The sequence below is a fragment of the Rousettus aegyptiacus genome, unplaced genomic scaffold (genome assembly GCF_014176215.1).
Source record: "Rousettus aegyptiacus isolate mRouAeg1 unplaced genomic scaffold, mRouAeg1.p scaffold_m13_p_9, whole genome shotgun sequence".
Lineage (NCBI taxonomy): Eukaryota > Metazoa > Chordata > Mammalia > Chiroptera > Pteropodidae > Rousettus > Rousettus aegyptiacus.
In genome coordinates this window covers 102,490,397-102,511,805 of record NW_023416312.1, presented here as the reverse complement: position 1 = coordinate 102,511,805, position 21,409 = coordinate 102,490,397, and the positions used below count along the sequence as shown (strand labels likewise).

Genomic DNA, 21,409 nt, shown 5'->3' with positions numbered 1-21,409 from the left:
AACCCCCAATATGGTGGCATTTAGGGATAAGGCCTTGGGGAGGTGATTAGATTATGCGAGTGGAGCCCTTATACACGAGACCCTATGGAAGGGAGCACCCCAGCCCCTTCCACCATGTGAGGATATGGCAAGACAACTGTCTGTGAACCAGGAAGTGGGCCTTCACCAAATACGAAATCTGTCGGCGCCTTGATCTTGCACTTTCCAGCCTCCAGAAGTGTGAGAAATAAATATTTGTGGCTTAAGACACCCAAGTCATGGTCTTTTTGTTATAGATGCCCAAGCCGACAAGGCAAACACCAAGTGATCAAACGTGGTGGGGTCACCATTGCTGCAGGCCCCCCCCAAGAATCCGCTCTAATCCCATTCGCCATGCTGCCTGCACAGTCATCTTTTAAAAACAGATACGAACTTCTCCTTCCAGAAACATGGAATGCATCTACTTTTTCTTATTCTTCTCACTATACAGAATACGCACTCATGACATTATATATATAACAAATGTAAGAATACTTGGGAAGTTGAAAGGAAGTATGCAGACTTGCCAGGGACTGTAAGATCCAAGGGACGGCACCCTGGTGGGTATCCTGGGTTTTCTTTTGGCCTTTTATATCCCGCACTTGATACTAACAAGCCAACATACTGGAAACATCAACAGGCACAGACTGGAAGTCCAGACCAAGGTCTGTCCTTGCTATAAGCGAAGGACCAGAGAGGGTGGCCCAGGAGCACATGGTACTCTCAGACAATAATGTCTCTGCTCCAGCCAAATACCACAGGGGAAACTGGTCAGCACACCAGACAAGGCCAAATGGGAAACCTGGACTTCTGCCCTCACCAGTCTATACCTGGGTGCCCCCAAAACTCCCTCCCAGAAAGTGTCAAAGAAGGCAGAGTGGGCACCCAGGACTTTCACTATCCCTGGGCAGTACCGAGCATCCCCGCGCCAGGCATCAGCAGAGAGCGCGCAGAAAGCTCGCACTTGTGCTGTCGCCTGGCCTCACAGGGCCCCTCTTCCTCGCCCGTCTCCCTTTCTGCTTATATCCACAGAGGCCCAGGGGAGAGTCAGGGCAAGGCCGCCCCTGCGCGTTGTCGGGATAGGCCACACTGGGAATGGTAACAAGCCGTCCTTCCCCTACCTGGCCAGAGCGGTGTCGGTCCAGAGCAGCCAGAACCCCCACATCCATCAAGCAGCAACAGGGACTTGGCGTTCCTCTGCTCATGCTGGGTGTCCTCGGTGGCCTAGAGGAGAACCCAGATTTGCTGCCCACCTGACGGTAACAAGGTGGCACAGTTCCCATCCTCTTCTAGAGCAGGGGCAGAGAGTCCACTAAAAGAGAAGTTTCAATTGAGATCCAGAATTCCCTAACATAACACCCACATTATTCGGGTTTCAATTAAAAAAAAAATCATTCATCACACTTAGAAATAGTAAGATCTCCAACTGGGTAAAATAAATGAATAAATACATTGCAATACTGAGATAACAGATGTTAGAATTATCCGACACAGGTTTTAAAGCAGCCATCATAAAAAAAATGCTTCAAGGAACACTTACAAACACACCTGACAAATGAAAAAAGAGAAAATTTCGGCAAAGAAATGGAGTTTCAACACAAAAAAATTAGCTATAAAGAATAATTAAACATAAATTTCAACGCTGAAGAGTACAATAACCAACATTTAAAAACACAATGGTTGGGCTTAACAACAGAATGTAGGAGAGGGAGGAAGGAATCAATGAAGGGGAAGACAGAACAATAGAATTTATCTGATCGGAAGAACTATAAGAAATTATACTAAAAAAAACAAAAACAACAACAAACAAACCTTCGAGAGCCTGTGAGACTATAACAAAAGATCTAACATTCATGGCATACAAGTACCAAAGGAGGGATAAAAGTGGGTAAGCCTGGAAAATAATTCCAATAATGATTAAAAATTCCCCAAATTTGGCAAAAGACATAACCACACAGAGTAAAGGTGAGAAAATTCCCAATAAAATAAACTGAAAGAAATCTACACCAAGACTTAGTTCATTTCTTAAAATTAAAGACAAAGAAAAAAATCTTGAAACAGCAAAGGAGAAATTGCACCTTAACTATAAGGTGAACCAATTCAAATGATAGTGAATTTCTCATTAGAAACCATAGATGGCAGAAGGAATTGGCACCACATTTTTCAAATGCTGAGGGAAAGAAATATCCCAGGATTCTGGAGTCAGTGTGAAAATATCCTTCAGGAACAAAGGGTAAAATTGGGACATTCTGAGATAAAGGGCGACTAAAACGGTTTGTCATCAGACCAACTGAAAGAATGGCTAAAGGAGTTCTTTAACAGAGAATAAATTGGCTAAAGATGGAAACTTGGCACATTAGGAAGAAAACAATGGTAATAAAGATATGCATAAGTAGAATGACTATCTTCTTGTGCTATTTTAAAATATATTAATGGTTTAAACAAAAAATGTTACATTGTCTGATCTGACATGGTCCTCAATGTGTGTAGAGGAAATACTTAAAACAATTTTAAATGAGTTAAATAAACTGGTAACATGACAACAACAGTACATTGATAAGTCTGATATGAAGTAATACTCAACACTATCAAAGATACACAAAGAGATATACTCAAAAACTCTATGTATAAATTAACATAGAATTCTAAAATATGTTCATGTAATGAAAAGGAAGAAAAAATAAATGGGGAAACAGAAAAAGTAGAAAGAACAAAAACAAAACCAAAAGTAAAGTTGCAGATTTAAGCCTTAATATATTAATAATTAAATTAAAATACTTGAAATTATTTAAAAATTTTAAATAGTTTAAATTTTTTTTAAAAAAGAGGTTGACAGAGTGCATTTAAAAATATGATCCAGATAATTACTGTTTATAAAATACTCACTTCAAATATAATGATAGAGGCAGTATAAAAGTAAAATGATGGAAAAAGATATATCAAACACACTAAGCAAAAAGAAGCAATAGTAACTATCAATATCAGATAAAGTAGACTAAGATCAAAGAAAATGAACAGACACAAAATGGCATTGTATAATAAAAAAGGGTCAATCCACACAGAAAACACAGCATTAATATGTATGCAACAAACAACAGAACTGCAAAATGTGTGAAGCAAAAATTTATAGGACTGAAAAAAGAAGTAGACAAGTCAAAATTATGGTTGGCGACTTCAATACCCCTTCCTCACCAAGTGATGACACAGCTAGAGAGAAAATCAGTAAAGATATAAAATTCAACAGCAGTACCAACCAACAGGTAGATCTAATCTATATATTTATACATGAAACTCCACCCAATAACAACAGAATACACACTCTTTATAATGTATATTTTTGGAATGTATACCAAGATAGACCATATCCTGGGCCCAGAACAAACCTAAATAAACTTAAAAGAATTCAAGTTAAATAGATTGTATTCTCTGACCACAGTGGAATCAAACTAGCAATCAATAACAGAAATATAACAGAAAAATCTCCAAACATCTGGATACTAAAGAACACACTACTAAATAGTACATAAGTCAAAAAGGAAGTGTCGAAGGAAATTAAGTAATATGTTAAACTGAACAAAAATTAAAATACAATAGATCAAAACTTGTGAAAAACAGCCAAAGCAAAGCTAAGAGAAAAATTTACATATTGAAAAAGAGGAAAAAAGTCTCAAACTAGTAATCTAAGTTCCCACCTCAATAATCTAGTAACAGAAGAGAAAAATATAAACCCATAGCAAGCAGAAGGTAGGAAATAATGAAGATAAGAATAAAGTTCATGAAATTGTAAGCAAAAAAAACAATAGAGAAGAAAAATCAATGAAACAGAGCTGGTTCTTTAAAAAGCTGATTAAAATTGACAAATCTCTAGCAAGACTGACAAAAAAGAGAGAGAAGACACAAATTACCAATATTGGGAATTAAAGAGAAAATATAACTACAGATCCTGTAGACATCAAAAGGATAATAAGTGATTACAAACAACCCTGCACACATAAATTTCAGAACTTATATGAAATGAGTTAAGAAAAACCCACAAACCATGCCAATTCACTTGGTATGACATAGGTAATTTAAATAGCCCTATAACTCCTTAGGAATTGAATTCGTAATTTAAAAACTGAGGACAAGATGGTTTCATGGGAGACTTCTACTAAATAGTGAAAAAAAAACAGCAATCTTACATAAACTCTTCAAAAAAACAGAAGAGGAAAGAACACTTTCTAACTTTTTTTAACGAAGCCAGTCTTAATGTAATACCAAAACCAAAGACAGCACAAAAAAAGGAAAACTATAAACCAAAATCACTCATGAAGATAGAAAAATTCTTAATGAAAATTAGCAAATAAAATTTATTGAAATACAAAAAACAATTATACTACAAGATCAAGCAGACTGTATTCTAGGGATGCAAGGACGGTTCAATATTAAAAACTCAATCGATGCAATCTGCTGTATTAACAGAACAAGAAGAAAACCAAAATGATCATATTAAACGACACAGGGCATCTGAGAAGACTTAACACTCATTCGTAATAAAAACTCTCGGAAAGTGGAAACAGAGTGGAACTTTCTCAAATTAATAATGAGTACCTACAAAAAAGCTACAGCTAACATCACATTTAATAGTGAAAGACGATGCTCACCCTTATGACTGGGAATGAAGCGAGGATGTCTGCTCTTCCCACTCTTACTCAACACAGTGCTGGCAATTCTAGGCAGTGCAATGAGGCAAGAAAAGAAAAGAAATGGCATGCAGATGGGAAAGGAAGATAAAACAACGCTACTTTGCAGATGACACAATTGGCTACATAAAAATTCCAAGAAAGCTACCAAAAAATCTTAGAACTAATAAGTAAGTTTAGCATGATCTTGGGAAACAAGAACAACTTGTTACTAACAATGAGCACGTGGACACTGAAATTAAAGACACAATTCCATTTAAAGTTACTCAAAAATTAAAATATTTAGGTATAAAGCCAACGAAACATGCATTGAAAACTACAAAATCCTGATGACGGAAATGAAAGATGATATAAATAAATGTCGAGACATATTATGTTTGTGCATAGGAAAAGTCAACATAGTAAAGAAGCAAATGCTCATTGGACTGATCTATATATTTATCATGATTTCTATAAAAGTTGTAGCAAAGTTTTTATAAATATAAATTAGACTTCTGATATTAATTTGGAAAGCTAAAGGAACTAGAATAGTAAAATGATTTGAAGAAGAAAGTGGGAGGAACTGGTATAATACATTTTAAATTTTATATGTAGTTATAGTATTCAAGACTATGGTGTTGGTCAAGGGATAGACACAAAAATCAATGGAACAGAACAGAGAAAACAGAAACATCTCCAGGCAAGTACAGCCAACTGATTTTTCACAGCAGTGCAAACGAAATTCAATGAAGAAAAGATCACATTTTCAATTCAATGTTGGAAAATTGGACATCAATAGACATATGAGAAACCTTGAACAGAACCTTATGCTCTACATCAAAATTTCAAAATGGATCACAGACTTAAATGTAAAATGTAAAATTATAAAACTTTTAGGAGATAACATCAGAGAAAATCTTTGGGACCTAGGGCTTGTCGAAGTCTTAGACGTGACACTAACATGTACACCATTACTTTCAAAATCAATAAATGAGACTTAATCAAAATTAACATTTTTGTTTTGCTGTCCTGAAGATGCCTATTAAGAGTATGAAAAGTCAAGCTACAGACCAGGAGAAAATATTTGTAAACTATGTATCTGTCAGAATTCTCATATCTAGAGTAAACAGAGAACTTTCAAAATTCAAGAGTAAGAAAACAACCCAATTAGAAGACAGGCAAATGACATGAACAGACATTTTTACCAAAGATGTCAAATCCATTAAAAGATTTTCAACATTGCTAATGACTAGAGAAATGCAAATTAAAATTGCTATTTTAATTTGGAATGCAGGAGATGTTCCATACAGACTTATTGGAATGAATAAAATCAAAAGTAGTGACAACAAATACTGGCAGGGATGCAAAAAACTGAATCACTCATACATTGCTAGTGATAATTGTACTCTTGGGCATTAATCTCAGGAAAAATGAAAATTTATGCTCACATACAAACTTGTACACAAATGTTTTTGCGGTAGCACTCGAAATAGTTAAGAAATGTAGACAATCCAAATGCTCATCGATGTGTGAATGTATACACAGATTGTGGCACAGTCACACTGTGGACTACTATGCAGCATGACAAGGTACTAAACTGCTGATACATCCGCAGCCTGGGTGACTCTCCAGAGAATTATGCCCAGTGAAAAAAAGCCAATCTCCAAAGGTTGCATAATGCAGATTCCCATTATGTAATGTTTTGAAATTACAAAATTATAGAAATGAAGAACAGATTAGTGGCAGACAAGGGTTAGGGAGGGGGTGAGGGCCAGAGAGAAATGTTTATAAAAGGCAGTGTGAGGGATCGTCATGGAAATGTACTATATCTTGAATATATTGAAGTCAACACCTTATTTGTGATATACTCTAGTTTTGCAAGTTGTTGTTATTGGGGAAACTGGGTAAAGGGTACACAGGGTCCCTCTGTATTACTAGTTATAATTCCATGTGAATCCACAATTACCTCAAAAAGTTTAAGTACGAAGAAAAGATATCAGCATGACATTTCCATTCTCAAAACTCTTTGGTAGCTGTGTAGGAGCTGTGCATATTACACAGCCCTTCGAGATGAAACTCCTGCTCACCCCGTTCCCTATGCTACTTCCTACTGCTGCCTCCCCATCTCCTCCACCCCCCATACTTATAAATGTTCAGAGCAGTCATAAAACCTACATAGGGCCTTTGCAAGGCTTTAAACATTTCATGACATAGCATCTTTGTGCAATTTACATTAAAGATGCCCGTACTCCCGCAGAGGCAGTCGCATGCTGTAGATCACAGCTAGATGAACAGAGAACAGGCTGTGGTCCTCTCAGTATAAAGATTTTCACCCATTCTCACCTGGTCCACGGCAATGCCTTCCTTACTGATCTCAGAGTCCTAGAAATTCTATCTCCTGAATCTTGCTTCTTACCATCGTTCTTGATGGCATGCTCCCACCCCTCCAACCACTACTATGATGATTGTCTGCTTTTCTGACAGTCTACCCTACTATATTTGAAACTGCTAGTGGACAGGCTTTATCAGCCTGCGCAGGGTTCAATGACATGGTCTGGCACAGAGGAGGTGCTCAGGGAGTGTTTGGTGAATGGGATCAAATCTGTTGAGCTCCTTGACTAAGTCTCCCCGCCACCCGCCCAGCTTCCTCTGCCTCTCAGAAGCTAAAAGGCTGAAAGGTCTCTTTAAGGATCTAGGTGGGTGGAAAACAGAATCTTGTTCAAGGCATAAAAGTGCTTTGGTCACCATATTTTAGCTAAGTCAGCTACTGCGTTGGGAGCCTAGGTTGACGGCCACGTGGTGGACAGGCAGGGCTACAGCTCACAGCTCGCGACTTGAAGACTGCCGACCAAGACGGAACCACGAGGCCCGCCTTGCTCAGTGGGGACCACAATAAGCTGTGCCGTTTTCTGTTCTGCATGTGAATGTTATTCCTTCATCTGAGGAGCACTTTACCGGCCCTTTATTTATTATTTAGTTCTTTGATTTTTAGAAATACGTCCTCTGCCTTAAAAGCTTGGAGGCAGAAGTCCAAAAATGTATCATTAATTAAAGACATTTAAAACGATGGACAGAAATCATAAGAAAAGTGAAGAAGAAATTTTAAAAACGCTGCCTTATCTGTTGCACCTTTTCCCCCAGGTTCGAAACTGGTCCCGGGATTCTCTGGCGTACGTTTTATTGAAATCCTGCTGCTTGCAGAGTTCACGAGGGGCTTTTAATAGAGTTGACAAGCATGCATGCAAGCACCCAGGAAGGATAGTTCAACAAGCAGTAGGACAACGGTGACAGTTTTAATGAACTCCCTTTGCGGGCTCCCCACACAAATGAAGGAAGAACCTCATTTCCCACTGTGAGTGCCAAGAGTGACAGCAGAGTAGGGCTGGCGACTTCCACAGGAAATTCCACATCCAAAGAGAGCTGCCTTGCCCAAGCTCACACCCTTTCCAGGGCTAGGACAGAGGGGTACACCTCCAGTAGGAAAGAAATATGAGGATATAAGGCTTAGCCACCTGACCCCAACTCCTGAGCAGCTCTGCAGGACCCTCCATCCGGTTTCAGAATTCGTAGCAGGGGTACCTGAGGCCTCTGTCATCACTGCATCGTGCCCCAGCTCTCTTGGCCAAGTTCTGCTCCCTCCCCTTCCTCTCCGTTGGACTGATCTCGAGAGTACTCATAATATACCTCCTGCATTCCAGTCTGTGACTCTGACTTCCAGGGACTCCAAACTGGGACATCTTTCTGCAGGATTCCCAGAATGGATCTTGAACATGTTGGGCCCTTCTGATAGGCCATGAGTTTTTCACAGGCAATAACTTGGGGTCTTATCTGCATCTAGCTCACTGCCTGGCAGACACACACATATGTTCAAAAAATGTTGGTAGAATTTAATTTAACAGCCCTAATAAGGAAATAAATGACTGGGGAGAACTCTCAGAAATGTAGTGATTCAGAAAAATGTTAAGTGTTAGAATGTCATCCATCTATCCATCCATCCATCCATCCATCCACCCATCCATCCATCCATCAATCTACCTATCTACCTACCTACCTACCTACCTACCTACCATCTATCTTTCACCTACCTACCTAACCATCCTAAGTTCAGCAGTTTTTTAAAATAGGTGTTAGTAGCCCCATTTTGCAAATACAGAAACTAAAGCTCAGTGGGCTTAGGTACCTCTGCCCAAATGCCCCTTATTAGTAAGTGGCAGGGCCCAGAATGAAACTGATGTGTGGCTGACCCCAAAGCCTGTCTTTCACAGAGACCCAAAGAGAGAACTTCACAAGAAAGAATGTGTTTGAAGTTCATGTCCTTTACCTTTTAGTTGCTTCTTTTTATTTCTTGCCAAATTTTGAATGAGAGTCTTGTTGGAGGCCCATGTGAGAGTGAGAAGTAAGCTGTAGGACTTTTTTAAAAATGTACTAAAAATGGTATATGAGGATTTTTTGGTATCTCTAGGGTCATTTTTCTTTGCAGTCAATTCCTATGCCTTTTTATTGAAAAAATTTTATTATAAAAAATCATGTACAGAAACGGGTATAAAATGTATATGTAAAGGGTAACACGTTTGTATAGCAAACAACTGTGTAATAATCACTGAAATCAAGAAAGAAACGTTATTAACTTAGAAAGTACCAACTGCCAGTTATAAAAACAGTCACGAGGATGTAAAGGACAGCACAGGGAATATAGCCAATTGTATTGTAATAACTGTGTCACCGGGGTAGATGCATTCTAGACTATCGTTTCATAAGTTATATAAATGCCTAATCACTGTGCTGTACACGGAAACGAATATAATATTGTATGTCAATTTTAATTGGAAAAATTTATTAAAATACAAAAATAAAATAGTAAGAAATAAAATATTACCATCTCCCTAGACTTTCCCTATGGATCCCTAGTCAGTTGTAACCCTTGTTGCTCCCCAACTGGTAACCATAGCTTGCCTTTTAAATAATTTCTTTTTTTTATAGTGATATACCCGGGTTTGTATCCCTAAACGATTTAGAGTAGAGACTGGCAAACCATGGCTCGAAGGCCCATCGCAGCCCACTGCTTGCTTCTGTAGATGGCATTTTATTACAGCGCAGCTCTGCCCACGTATTTCAGTATTGTTCATGCTGCTTGTGAACTGCAAAGCAGGGTTGAAAGCTGCAACAGAGACTAAATGTGGCCCGCAAAGCCTGACGTGTTCATTATACGGCCCGTTACAGGAAAAGTTTGCTGATCCCTAATCTAGATTCGTTTTTCCTCTTTTTGACAGGAGTCGTACAGTAAGCACTGTCTTGTGCCTTGCTTTTTTCCCTCTCAACATCATATTCGTAAGATTCTTTCACCGTGAATCTTACTCATTTCTGTGTATCAACTGCTAACATGTATAAAAGCAACTATAAATTTTGTGTTCCTATTTTAACTTCTTTTACTGTATTGTATTGTATTTTTGGACTGACTACTTATAGCACAGACAATATGGAAAAATAGAAAAGTAGATATAAAAAAAATAATTTGCCTGCAAGTAAATTGCCCTCCTTTCCATCAATTAAAAACAGCAACTTATGCTATATTTTTGCAAAAACTGTTGGTTTTACCACTTTAAAAGGTAATACTAGATCTTTTCAGGGAACAGAAAAAATAAACAAAATGGGGAAAAAATAACAATAACCAATAATACCCCAGAAAAAACCATTATTAGTATTTTGGCACCTGTCTTTTCAGTTTGGTTTTCTCTTTAGCTCCTTAATCTATTGATGAAAATGTAAACATTACATGTCAAAACCCGGATGCTGTAGGCAAAACAACACTCTGAGAAAAATTCTCAGCCTTAAATATTTTAGAAAAAAGACTGCAAAATAAATTAACTTAGCTTTTTAACTTAGGAAGCTTAAAAAATAATTACAAAGTAAACATACGTTTTTCAATTAGGTGTGTGCATGTGTGTATAATCCTTTGCTCTTAATTCTTCATTTTGTTCTAGTGCAGTCCTTTATATTTCTGAGATTTATATCATGATCTCTCCTATGTCTTTGGGTAAACTCATTGTTCCTTGCACTCTTAACAGTTCTGCTTATAGATTTCAAAACTATATCATTAGGTAAATAGATAATTATGTCTGTCATAGCTTCTTGAAGCACTGTTCCCTTTACAATATAAAATATCCTTTTTGTCCTGCTTAAATGCCTTTTACCTTGAATTCTATTGTATGTGATATTCATATTGTCTGATATTAATAGTATTTGAATACGTGTTTTATTTCTTCCTCATTCTTTTCTTCATTTTAGAATTTGTCTGATACATCATTTTTTCGCTTTATTTTTGAACTTTTTTGTATCTTTTTTTTTAAAGATTCTTCTGAGTTCTGGTCAAGATGGCAGAGTAGGCAGACACTATGCTCGTCTCCTCCTATGTCCACATTGAAATCACCACTGAACGGTAGAACTATCGACCTGGAGAACCACCTGAAGACTACCTGAGGTGGGAACTGGGGAGGCCAAAGTGAAACACAAAGATGACATCATTTATGCTGACTGTCTGCTTAGGGTCACACCAAGACATTTAGAGGATCTGGGCACTGAAAAGACTTCAAGAGTTCCTCCTCCCATATGTATTTCAAAACAAAACCCATACTGAACATAAAATAAGCAAATAGAAGGTCACACTTTTCCTCATGATGACTAATTTGAAGGGTTTTGTTTGGCTTTGTTTTTAATATCAAGCCTGAGATTATTCTGAAAAACACTTTTTAAGTATCTCTTTACTAGTGTCCTAGCGTGAACTTGGGCTGCCTATTCGATGACACAACATGCAGCCCTCTTTAGATTTTATCCTCCTCACATGTTAAAAACCCTTCTGTCTTTCCAAAACGCTGGGGCACAGGGCACAAATCCCATACTCATTCGGAGGACAATTTCTCAGCCTCCCCTCCACCACCACCAGAGAAGATGCATTCGTGTTATATGAGAAATTCCTTGTTTTAGACCCTTGACGGAGTTATCTTGAATGTTCTCAACATCTTTTAGATGGATTTGCTGAAGCTCCTTTGCTATAATCAAAGGGAGATAAGAAAGATCTTTTCCAAGTAAAGAAACAGGCCCAAAGAAGAGAAGCAATTCAACTAAGGCCCTCTGGTAAAGGCTACACTCAAATTCTGGCCTTGCCTCTCCACCTGGTTTGGCTTGGGTATGAAAAGTACAGAAACATGAGGGTTTAATTGGCTGTTTGTTTTAAATTGACAATTTTCTGCCTGTAAATGTTCCTGGTTCAAGATTCGAATCAACAGAGATTACTATTCCATCCCATTTGTTGGTGTCCTACTCTTAAAGGCATGAGAGACGATGCTTGCAACATGGTGCAGCCTGCAAGCTGTCAGACTGAATCTTCTCCTCCAAGAATACTCATAAACTGGTGGGCTCAAGGCTGAGGTATTACCTGACATTTCAGTGCGCATTCTGCTCTAACCTTTCCAAAACTTATCTGTATTTATCCTGGCTGAAACTTAAACTGTTCATGAGGGCAGCCAGAGCAAATGAGTCCCTGGTTTGCTCTTTCACAAGTGACTTACTCCAAGGAGAGACATAGACTACAGTCTCTGCTTCCATCTCTTCTTCAGGCTGTGTCACCTAAGAAATGTCACACTTACTTGCTGTGTGACTTTGGGTGAGCCACTCCATGTCTCTGAGTTTTGGTTTCTCTGTCTGTAAAATCAAGGCAATGAACAATGACACTACTCCTTCCAGGTCACAGAGGTGGTGTGAATGTTCTTTGGAAACTAAACATGATGCTAATGATGCTAACATGGGAGGGATTAGCATCTCAGTTCAAGATTCAGAAATCTGACCTTCTGTCCAGGTTTCAGAGTCACCCCAGGGCACGTTCCTCAGCTACCTCTTACCCTCTCCTTCACAAGTCCTGGGCCCAGGCCCCGGTGTCTGTAGAGAAAAGCCCACCTGATCCCAGTTCTGTACATCTGTGCAAAGAACCAGCTACGTTTGGCCCCTGGGAACTGTTCGTTCACCTCCTACCTAGCGTTGGCCCTGGCTCTGGCCCGATCCAAATGTGAATAAATGGAAGTAGCTGAATGGCCAAGACACTATGGTAATTTTATGCTTAAATGTTGGGCTTGAGAGAAAAGAGAAGGCCACCCTCCTCTGAACTGACCAAAGAGAAAGGAGAAAGAAAGGCTCCATAAGAGTACTGAGTGTGTGGGGTCTAAATATAGCCATCTTCCGAGTGAAGATGAAAAAAAAAAAAAAACAGAAAAAGGAGCTAGAAATGGGGTCCAGTGGCAAGTGGCTCCCCCTTGAATACTAAGGGGAAAGACAGGAATAAGTAGAGTATATGGCCAGGAACAAGGACATGGATGAGAAAGACTAAGAAGCTTCATGCCTTTCATAGGAATGTGGTGTGACATTCAATATGGTGATGTGGCATCTGTCCGCATTTCCGCAGTGCACAGAGCAGAGAAGGGAAGTGATAGGTTTGCACTACCGGGGCCAGTCACACCTCACTGGTGAGTCCGGCTTCACCTCTGAGAGTTATACTTTAAAAGAAACACAGATGCATTGGGGCAGACTTTGAGGCAAATGTAGTTCTCTTGAGAAATAGTTTAAAAAGTGAGGATTTTTGTTTTTAGCCTGGAGACCAGAGATGTAGGGCATGGCCAGGGATGATGGCGTGTCCTAGTAGCTGTGTTCCTTGTGTCCCCAAAGGCTAAACTAGCACCATGGGTAGGAGCTATACGCACCCAGTCAGGTTTCAACGCAAAAAAAAAAAAGAACATTCTGACAGTCAAAGTTGTCTAGACAGAATGGACTCCTCAAAAGATAGTAAGTTTGTAGGTACTGGAAGCGAAAACGAAGGAGCTAGAAGACCATTAGGTAAATGTGCTCAAAAGGAGATATATACAGAGTTGGATAGGAGGAAGCTGGCACTTACTTCCAAGTCTGAAAAAAAAATATAGATGGTTCTAGAAGAAAATAAGCTTGAAGCAACTAGGTCTTAGCCAAGAAGACAGAGCTAGATTATGACTCCTGTCCACCCCACTTTTCATATTTTTTCTTCTCTTAGAAAAGGCAGTCTGTACCCTACCAACATGTCTCTTTCAGAGAGAGCTGAAAAATGTTTGATTTTTAAAAAGTCCTCTGATGCCCCCAAATAATTTCCATAGCTTAAAAATCCACTCTGGAGAAGTTTAGCTTTGAGGAGAAATGTCTGAGGAAATCCCAAAAATGTTGGTTTCAAAAAAGAAGAGTTTCACAAATGCAATAGCAGCCTTCTGCCACCAAGAAATGGAAAGTTCCTGGGGGGTTAAAAGAATCTCCCAGGTGGAAAAGAGGTGTCCCTGGGTAGCAAGCTACAAGCAGGACTCAGTGTCCACATCCTGGATCCGCACTGCACGCAGGTCACAAATGTCACCCATTGCACGTGGAGCACAAACACAGCATTGTGCGGGTCTGGCTCTTTCCAAGGAAGAGAGGGTGCCCCTCCGGTTAACTCCTCAGTCTCCACTGGGCTCCTGACAAAGGACGTGGCAATGATTAAGAGTCCAAAACACATTCTCTGCCTATGGGCAAGAGGCGAGATCAAGGCTCAAATCAGCCTGACTCCAAACACATTCACACACAGCCCCCTCACGGTTCGCTAGCAGACAGTGATCGGTCACAGGTTAACTGAAAGAACCTACAGCATCTCTCAGTCAATCCCTTGTAGCAAGTCAGGTTTTCCAGGAACATCACCTGATTCTTCAAAATATCCAAGGTGGAAGAACCTACACTGGCTTTTATAAATCATTCTGCAGCATAAATATGCTATCTCACCTTGATGTTTATGACCAATCACTATGACCTACCATGACTATGAAAACATACCATACAGAGGTTCGAAAATGAAGTCAGTGGTAAAGAATATTCCTTATATCTAGTTTGCTTTCTTGTACAAATTGCTGTGCTTATTAATTCTATTGCTATCTAAAGTCCAAATTTCTTAGCTTCCCTTCACAGAACTTAGCCAGCAAGCAAAATCTCTTGGCAATGTACATTAAATGCCCTATCCACAGGCAATAAGTTCCAAGACCCCAAGTGAATGCCTGAAATTGTGCATTGTACAAAACTCTATATATGCTATGGTTTTTTCTGTACATACACATCTATGATAAAGTTTAATAAATTACGTACTGTAAGATATTAACAACTATAACTAATATTAAAATACAACCTGTCAACCAAGAATACTCTACCCAGCAAAATTGTTTTTTTGGAATTGAATGAAAGATAAAGAATTTTCCAGACAAGCAAAAGCTAAAGAAATGTATCACCACTAGACCAGCCTTACAAGAAATGTTAAAGAAACTTCTTTAATCTGAAATGAAAGGGCACTAATGAGTAACAAAATATATAAAAGTATAAGTTTCACTGGTAAAGATAAATATGTAGTATGATTCAGAATAATCTAATATTGTACAGGTGGTTGGTAAATCGTTTATAAATCTAGTATGATGGTTAAAAGGCAAAAATAGTAAAAATAATTATAACTATTATAATTTGTTAATGGATTCATAAGATAAAAAGATGTAACTATTGACATCGAAAATACAAAATATGGGGGGAGTAAAATTGTAAAGTTTTAAAATGCACTGGAACCTGATTCGTTATCAACTTGAAATAGACTGTTATAAATATAAGTTGTTAATGCAATCATCATGGTAAACACAAAGCAAAAACCTATAGTAGATACATAAAAGATAAAAAAGAAAGGAATCTAAGAAAACTACTACAGAAAATCATCAAACCACAGAGGAACAAAGCAAGAGAAGAATGAAGAAACAGAGGAATTACAAAACAGCAAGGAAACAATTAAGAACATAGCAGTAAGTTCACACCTTTCAAGAATTACTTTTAAAATAAAAGAAAGATAAAGACTTTCTCAGACAAAGAAAATATGATAGAATTTGTCACCAATAGGTTTGTCTTACAATAAGTGACAAAGGGAGTTCTTCAGTTGAAAAATAGGATGCTAAAGCAACAACATGAAAGCATATGAAAGTATAAATCTCACTAGCAGATGAAAATATGTAGTCAAATGTAGAAGAATGCAACACTAATGGCGGAGCACGAATCACATTTAACCCTACTATAAAAGATAAAAGACAGAAGCATTAAGAATGAGTATAATCACCCAAAAATAGTTAGTGATGTATACTATAAAAAGGAGTAAATCTGACACCAACAATAAAATGAGGGGGGAGAGTAAAAGTAGAGAGTTTTCGCATCTTATTGAAGTTATTAGCTTAAATTAGACTGCTGTCACTATAAGAAGTTTTATGCAAGACTCATGGTAACTGCAAGGTGAATAAAACCTAGAGTAGAGACAGAAAATATAAAGAGAAAGAAATCAAATTATGCTACTCTAAAAAAAATGCCATCAAACCACAAAGGGTGATAGCAAGAGAGGAAGAGAAGAACAAAATAACTCCAAAACAGAAAGAAAACAATAAACAAAATTGCACTATTAAGTCCTTATCTATTAATAATTAGTTTAAATGTAAATAGATTAAACTCACCAACTAAAAGATGTAGAATGGACAAATGTATTTAAGAAAAAAAAAGATTCCACAATATGTGCCTACAAGAGACTCATTTTAGGATACATTTCAGCAGCTGGTAGTGAGTGGATGAAAAGTGATATTCCACACAAATGATAATCAAATGAAAGTGGAGGTGGTTTTACTTATACCAGACAAAATAGACTTTAAGTCAAAAATTGTCACAAGAGACAAAGCAGGTTATTACATAATGAGAAAAGTGTCAATTCAAGAGGATGATATAATGATTATAAATATATATACGCCTGAGGTAAGAATACCTAAATATAGAAAGCAAGTATTAACAGAATTAAAAGGATAAATAGACAGCAATACTATAATAGAAAGAAACTTCGATGCTCCACTTTCAGTAATGCATAGATCATCCAGTCAGAAAGCAAATAAGGAAACAGAAGACTTGAACAACACTATGTGCCAACTAAATCTAGCAGATATATATATATATAACATTTGATCCAACAGTAGCAAAATATACATTCATCTCAAATGCACACAGAACTTTCACCAGGAAAATAAAAATCATTACAAGTATCTTTTCTGAACACAATGGAATAAAACTAGAAACTGATAACAAAAAAAGGGAAAGTCACAAATGTATGGAACTTAAACAACACTCTTAACAACACATTTTTGATTAATATTTAGGTCAAAGAGAATTTAGAAAATATTTTGAGACAAACAAGAACAAAAATACAACATACCAAAACTTATGGGTACAGCAAAAGCAGTGCCAAAAAGGCAGGTTATACTGACAAATGACACATAATAAATGACTACATTGAGAAGAAGGATTTCAAATAAACACCCTAATTTTACACCTCAAAGAACTAGAAAAAAGAAGAAAAAACTAAGACCAAAGTTAGCAGAATAAAGGAAATAACAATTAGAGCAGAATAAAATAAAAAATAGAAAAATGAAAAAATGACAAAACTAAGAGCTTTTTAAAAAGATTAAAAAAGTTGACACACCTTCAGGTATACTAACCAAAAGAAAAGATATAACACCAAAATAAATAAAGTCAACAATGAAAGAGGTGGGGTTATATTGATGCTACAGAAATAGAAAAGATCACCAGGGACTATTATGAACAATATATGTCAGCAAATTTGACAAACTAGAAGAAATGAATAAATTCTTAGATATATACTACCTGCCAAGACTGAATCATGAAGAAAGAGAAAATCTATGCAGACCAATAATGAAGAAGGGGATTCAGTCAGTAATCAAAAACCTTTCAACAAAGACCAGAACCAGATGGCTCTACTGGTGAATTCTATCAAACATTTAAAGAAAATCAGTACCAATCCTTAAACTCTTCCAAAATATAGAAGAGAGAATACTTCCACACTCATTTCATGAGACCAGAATCACCCTGATACCAAAGCCATATAAAAATATGAAATAAAAGCAAACTGCAAGCAAATATCCATGATCAACATAAATGCAAAAGTCTTGAACAAAATATTACAAAATGAAATTCAATAGCACATTAAAAGGTCATATGCTGTGACCAAGTGGGATTTATTCTTGCGGTTCATGGATGGTTCAAACCACACATATCGATAAATGTGATACACTGCAATAACAGAGTGAAGATTAAGAATCACATGATCATCTAAATAGAAACACATTTGACAATATGATACACCTTTTCATGATAAAAAAAATCTGACAATTTAAATATAAAAAGAATTTACCTCAATACAATAAAGGCAATATATGAAATGCCCACAACTAATACCCCATTCAATGGTTAGAAGCTGAAAGCTTTTCCTCTAATATCTGGAGTATGACAAGGGTGCCCACACTTGCCAATCCTAGTCAATGGTTCTTGAAGATCTAGCCATAGAAATTAAACATGAAAAATAAATAGAAAGCGTCCAAATTGTAAAGGAAGAAATAAATGACTCCTTTGCAGACAACATGACCCTATAAGGAGAAAACCACAAAGTTGCCCCCATGTCCCAAAAAACTTGTTAGAACTAATAAATGAATTCAGTAAAAGTGCAGGATACAGAGACCAACATGCAAAAATCAGTTGCATTTCTTTACACCAATGACAAAACTATCTAAAAATAATTTTTAAAATATCCCATTTATAAAAGCATCAAAAATAATGAAATAGTTTTTTCAACAATGATGCTGGAACAAATGGATGTCAACATGTGAAAAATAAATCAAGACAGATTTTAAACACTTCATAAAGATTAACTCAAAGTGAATTACAGACCTAAATGTAAAACTCAAAAGTATGAAACCCCCAGAAGGTAACACAGGAGAACACTTAGATGATTTTAGGTATTCTGAAGACTTTTTAGATACAAGACAAAACACATGATCCATGAAAAAAAATGACAAATTGGACTCATCGAAATTAAAAATTGCTCTGCAAAAGACATTGTGAAGAACATGAGAAGACAGGCCGTCGACGGGGAGAAAATATTTGCAAAAAAACACATCTGATAAAGGACTGTTATCTAAAATATACAAAGAATTCTTAAAACTCAGCAATAAAGAAACAATGGCCCAATTAAAAAATGACCCAAAGTCCATTACAGATACTTCATCGAAAAAGATACACAAATGGCATATAAGCATGTGAAAAAATGCTCCACTTCATATGTAATCAAGGAAATGCAAATTAAAACAACGAGGAGATACTACTACACACCTATTCCCATGGTCAAAATCCAGAACACTGACAACGGCGAATGCTCACAAAGATGTGGAGCAAAAGGAACTCTTATTCATTGCTGGTGGGAACGCAAAACGGTGCAGCCATTTTGGAAGATAGTTTGGCAGCTTATTACAAAACTAATCATGCTCTCGCCATACACTCTAGTAATCACACTACTGGTATTTATCCAGAGGTTTAAAATTAGATCTACACAAAAACCTGCACATAGGTCTCTATACCAGCTTTATCATAGTTGCTAAAACTTAGAAATAAACAAGATGTCCTTCAGTAAGGGAATGGATAAATGAACTGTGGCACATTAAGAAAATGGAATATTTTTAGTACTATAAATAAATGAGTTATCAGGTCGTGGAAACACATAGAAGAACTTTAAATGTATATTACTAGGTAAAAGGAGCCAGTCTGAACAGACCATGTGCTCTGTGACTCCAACTCTGTGATATTCTGGAAAAGGCAAAGCTGTGGAAACAGCAAAATGATCAGTGGTTATCAAGGGTTTGGGAGAGGAAGGGAAGAATAGGCAGAACACAGAGGAGTTTTAGGCCAGTGAAAATACCCTGATACCATCACGATGGATACATTTCATTATACATGCGTACACAAGGCCAAGAGTAAATCCTAAAATAAGCTGTAGACTTTGGGTGATGATGTGTCAATGTAGGTTCATTAATTTTAACAAATGCACCATTCCAGTAGGAAATGTTGATAATAAAGGAGGCTATGCATGAGTGGAGGCATGTATTTATGGAAAGTTTTTGTATCTTCCTGTCAATTTGGTTGTAAAACTAAAACTACTCAACAATAAAGTATAAAAAATACTTAGGAATAAACTTAAGGAAGTGAAAGTCTTGTATACTGAAAACTATAAAACACTGATAAAAAGTATTAAAGCAGACACAATAAATGGATTTATGGATTGGAAGAATTACTATTGTTAAAATATCCATACTACCCCCAAGCGATCTAAAGGTCCAATGCAATTCTTATCAAAATTCCAATGGCATTTTTACACAGAAACAGAAAAAAAATCCTAAAATACTTACAGAATGACAAAGACCCAGAATAGCCAAAGTAATCTTGAGAACAAAGAATAAAGCTAGAGGCATCACAGTTCCTGATTTCAAAATATATTACACAGTTACAGTAATCAAAACAGTTTGCTACCATCATAAAAACGGACACGCAGACCGATGGAGTAGAAGGCAGAGCTCAGAAAGAAACCCATGCATATATGGTCATGCGATGTTCAATGAAAGTGCCCAGAATACATGATGGAGAAAAGGCATTCTCTATCATTAATGGTGTTGGAAAAATTAAATAACCATATCGCAAATAATTAAATTAGACCTTTATCTTATTTCTTACACAAATTTTTTTGAAATGGATAAAGGAGTTAAAACTAAGGTATAAAACCACAAAACTCCTAGAAGAAAACCTAGGGAGAAATCTTCTTGATATTGACCATGACAATGATTTCTTGCTTTGGACACCAAAAGCATAAGCAAAAAAGCAAAAAGTGGGACTACATTAAACTAAAAACTCTACACAGCAAAAGAAACAATTGACAAAATGAAAAGGCAACTTATAGAATGGGAGAAATTATTTGCAAACCATATATCCAATAAAGGGTTAAAATCTAAAATACACAAATAACTCCTATAACTCAATAATCAAAAAACAAGTCATCTAATTAAAAAACAGGCCAAGGAACTGAAGAGATATTTTCCAAAGAAGCCACACAAATGGCCCACAGGTATAATAAAAGGTGCTCAACCTCACTAAACATCAAGAATATGCAAATCTAAACTACAAGGAGATATCATCTCACACCTGTGAAGATAGCTATTATAAAAAAGATAACAAGTATTGGCAAGGATATAGCAAAAGGAACCCTGTATATTGTTATTGAAATTGTAAACCGGTGCAGCCAGTATGGAAACAAAATGGAGGTTCTTCAAAAATTTTAAAATAGAACTAGCATATGATTTAGCAACTCCACTTGTGGGCATATATCCAAAGGGATTGAAATCAGAATCTCAAAGAGACAGCTGCACTCCCAAGTTCATTGTAGCATTATTCACAATGACCAAGATATGGAAGCAACATGAGTATTCATCAAAAACAAAACAAAACAACAAAGAAAATCCATATATGTACTATGGAATATTATTCAGCCTCAAAAAAGAAAGAAATCCTGCCATTTGTGGCAACACAGATGAACCTGGAGGACCTTATGCTATGTGAAATAAGCCAAACATAGAAGGACAAATTCTACATTAAGCTATTTACATAAAGAATCTAAAATATTCAAACTCATAAAAGCAGAATGTAATATAATGGTTACCAGGGGCAGGTGGGAGGGGGAAATAGGAAAGTATTAGTCAAAAGGTCCAAGGGTTCAGTTTGTAAGGTATGCACTAGAGATCTAG

General features: G+C 36.9%; 1 long non-coding RNA gene across 1 annotated transcript in view; it reads right to left on the bottom strand.

Moving 5' to 3' along the window:
• Positions 1-21,409, bottom strand: part of LOC107517465 — a 72,584-nt gene that overhangs the window by 36,277 nt on the left and 14,898 nt on the right. The window contains exon 3 of the long non-coding RNA XR_001598525.2: positions 1,140-1,330. This is a non-coding gene — a long non-coding RNA (uncharacterized LOC107517465). The remainder of the gene's footprint in view (positions 1-1,139; positions 1,331-21,409) is intronic.